Raw genomic sequence first — 4,035 nt, 5'->3', positions numbered from 1 at the left:
GAGAGGTGCTGGAGGATCCCTGCCCACCCAGGGTGGGAGAGGGGCTGTAGCAGCTCCATTAATCCAGGGTGGGAGAGGTGCTGGAGGATCCCAGTGACTCAGGTGGGAGAGGTGCAGGGAGAACCTACTGACCCAGGGTGGGAGAGGTGCTGGAGGATCCCACTGACTCAGGATGGAAAAGATGCTGGAGGACCATGTTGATCTGGAGTGGGAGAGGTGCTGGAGGATCCCACTGACCCAGGGTGGGAATGGTGCTGGAGGATCCCACTGACTCAGGATGGAAAAGGTGCTGGAGGACCCCGTTGACCCAGGGTGGGAGAGGTGCTCAGACCCCACTAACCCAGGGCAGCAGAAGCACACCAGGTTCCCTACTGACCCAGGATGGCTGCATCCATCTCCCCTGGCTTTCCTGCCCCGGCTATTCCCTTGGAAGAGGCATTTCCCTCGCACATGGTCTCACTGATCCGTGATGGGGGCTGGCAGGGATGGGGGCTGCCAGCCCTCCCACCTGCCTGGGCCAGGGGCACGGCCCCTGTGGCTCTGCTTGGGGGTAGCAGATGTGCCCGTCCAGGGGGTGAGGAGGGGCTTGTGTGGGCAGGAGGGCTCGGGACAAGGGTGGGCTCATGGGGCAGGAATGCTCAGGAGAAGGGTGGGCTCATGGGGACAGGAATGCTTGGGACAAAGGTGGGCTCATAGGGACAGGAATGCTCAGGATGAGGGTGGGCTCATGGGGACAGGAATGCTCAGGAGGGTGGGCTCATGGGGACAGGAATGCTCAGGAGAAGGATGGGCTCATGGGGACAGGAATGCTCAGGAGGATGGGCTCATGGGGACAGGAATGCTCAGGATGAGGGTGGGCTCATGGGGACAGGAATGCTCGGGATGAGGGTGGGCTCATGGGGACAGGAATGCTCAGGACAAGGATCTGCTCATGGGGACAGGAATGCTGCGGAGAAGGATGTGCTTGTGCAGGCAGGAGGACCTGGGCACGGGTTTCACCTTGGGCAGGGAGGGCAGGGACATGCTGCTGCAGCAGGTTGGCAGGTGTTGGTGCCATAGGTGACCTTCCCTGTCCCTGCTGTCCTGCAGCAGGTGTGCTCTGGGAATGCTCTCATTCCCAGCTCGGCAGGTTCCACGCCTCCCTGCTGTCCCGAGGTCCCTGTGGGTGCACTGACCCTGTCCTTGCTCTCTCTTATCTGCAGGTTGATGAAGAGGGAGTGCTGTGACCCCCTGCCCCCCGTGAGAGTCATTTCAGGTGAGTCCTTCCCTTTCTGCCTTCTGCTCCTGATGGGAGGAGTGGGAGAGATGGGCTGGTGAGGGCCCAGCAGCCTCGTCCTGGGATGGGGGGGGCCTGTCTGGGGCCTGGTTTGGTGCTCAAGGGTGGCTGTGTGGAGAGCTGAGAGCAGGAATGGGGCTTGGGAGGGCTGGCAGAGGCTGGCAGGGCTCAGGCTGGAGGGGACAGGACGTGTCAGGGGTGTGCAGGTGATGCAGGAGCAGGCATGAGTCAGGGCAGGTCACTGCTGTGTGATGTGCTCTGAGGAGGCACCAGAGGAAAGGTCTCCATGGGGACTTGGCTGAACAGGTCTCCCCAGGCCCATGGGATGCAGGATCTCTGTCTGAGAGGACAGGAGGGCTCCTGGACATCACACTGGTGTGGCTGCCTCTTCCAGCCCTGGCTGCTCGGGTGCAATGGGGCATTTCCCTGCCCTGCCTGGGGACACGGGACCCTTTGGAAGAGCTGCCCATGCCAGCACTGCTGTGGCTGGTGATGGTGATGAAGCAGGTTGGGCCACAAGGCACCACAGGGGAAGGGGAGGGCAGGGATGTCCCATGGGGTGGGAGGCAGCAGAGGACAAACACCTTGGTCTGGCTGGTCTGTCCCCTCCCTGCAGGGTGTTCTTTGCTTGGCTGTCCCAGTCTCTGCCCTGAGTCCTGCCATGCCCTGGCTCCTGTGTGTGCCCCTCTGGGCTCCTCTCTTCCCTCCCCACAGAAGCTTGTGGTGCCCAACAAGGACCCCAACCCCTCCCTGGCACAGCACCCGCCAGCTCCTGCCCATGGAGGGTCTGGCTGGGGCTGTTCCCACTCCAGGTGTGCACAGCTGGAGCACATCCCACCTGCTGCCCACCTGTGCAGCCAGTGCTGGGGCTTGGAGGGGAGTGGGACTTCAGCTCCTGCCCCCTTCCCCAGGCTGTGACCTGCCAATCCCCTTCCCTGCTGATCATTCCCTGTCCCAGCCCGGAGCGAGGATGAGCTGGGAAGTGATGGACACCTCTGTGGGGCTCAGGGGGTCCCAGCCTCACCCAGCCCCTTCTCCCCGTGCCCCGGGCGGGCTGAGCCGTGGAGCACATCGAGCTGTGTGCGTGTGTCAGCCTTCAGGATGAAGCCTTGGAAACCAGGGGGTGAAACAAAGGGAGCGAAATGCTGATGCGCAGGAACAGAGGGTGCTTTCTTTGGCTCCAGAGGGCTCTTCCCAGAGCCTGTGGCTTCGTTCCAGGCCCCCCCTGCAGTGTGTTGCCACCTCGCTGTGTGAGGGCTGCAGGTGCTGGGGGCTGAGCCGCGTGGGCCGCGCCGTGTGTGTTTGCAGGCAGGGGGCTGGATGTGGCGCGTGGGCCGTGCCGTGGGGGCCGTGCCGCGTGTTCCTCTGCCACTCCACGCTGTGCCAGGTGCTGCAGGGCTGGGGAGCTGCAAGGGGAGCTCCCCTTGCAGGGCTGTGCCAGGTCTGGAAGCGCCCGGCTGGCGATGCGGGGCAGGGGCAGCCGTGGAATGCGTGTCTGTGTCTGCGCTGAGACGCGGGCGTTTATCTTCCTCTGCCTGGGTGAAATCAGTGCTGCCTGGCTGGTCCCAGAGCACAGCCACGGCTTGCAGGGCCCGGGTCTCATTGCTGGGGCAGCAGAGCATTTCTGAAGGCTGCCAGCGGGTCACACTGCACGGCGCGACCACCCGGTCCTCGTTCTGCAGCAGGACAGCGGATCCTCTGGGATCAGTGGAGCTGAGCAATCCATGCTGGGGGGCTTTGTTCTTAGTCCTGAAGGGGAAGGGTTGTCCTTGCCTGCTCCAGCAGGAGCCCAGGTCCGTGGGACATGAGGAGGCTGTGGCTGAGCCGCTGCCCGTGGCTGCCTGGAGCCTGAGCCGGTGCAGCAGCTCTTCCCCGTGCTGCCTCCGCAGGGTGGGACGGGCTGGAGGCTGGGCAGGGGTGCAGGGAGGGGAAGATGCCAGGGATAATTAGTGTCTCAGTCCCAGACAAACAGATGGAGGCGGCGTTATCCTCTTACCTAAGGGCTAAGCAGGGGAGGCTGAGCGGGGTGCCCAGGCTGGAGCTGGGGGCTCTGCTGGTGGCAGGATGTTTTTCTGGGGTGGAAGCCACCCCGACAGCAGCTCTGGATAGTGTCTGTGCCTGGGCAGCGCTGAATCCCTGGGAACAGGTGAGAAACACGCTCCTGGGCTCAGCACTGGCAGCCCTGGGTCCTGCTGTGCTGCTGGGCCTGGAGCTTTGGCAGGGAGGGCTGGGAAATGTGGCGGCTGTGCCTGGCGGGGCCGAGGCCGAGCGAGGGGATGGTGACAGGACCCCACTGGTGGGGATGATGAGGGGGTGGTCCAGGTTGCTTTGGGGATTGTGTGATTCCTGGAGGTCCTCAGCTTCCTTGCTTCTTCCTGTGTGCTGCTCTTCCCAAGCTGGATCCGGTGGGGCAGGAATGGAATCAGGGCAGTCCTGGCAGCTGGGCCAGCCCAGGCTGTGGCAGTGCCCACACACTGAGGGCTGGGTGCTCACCTGGCTGTGCTGCCCTGGCTCTGTGCCTGCTGTGGCACGCAGAGGAGCTTGCTGGGATGAGGGTGGGAGGTGTGGGAGCCTCGTGCTTGGGTTCACTTGTCCTTGGGCTGTACCACCTTCCCAGGCTGTGCCTACCTGGGGTGGTGTGGGGAGATGGGGGGAGCAGATGTGCCCCTTCAGCCTGTCCAGGCGCCAGGATTTTGTTCCTCCTGGCTCTGTCCTCACATGTGTCTGACCCAGGAATGCTCCTCTCCTGCACTGATGGG

This window comes from Corapipo altera, unplaced genomic scaffold (genome assembly GCF_003945725.1).
Source record: "Corapipo altera isolate COAL_440 unplaced genomic scaffold, ASM394572v1 273, whole genome shotgun sequence".
Taxonomy (NCBI): domain Eukaryota; kingdom Metazoa; phylum Chordata; class Aves; order Passeriformes; family Pipridae; genus Corapipo; species Corapipo altera.
Note: the sequence above shows the minus strand (reverse complement) of the source record.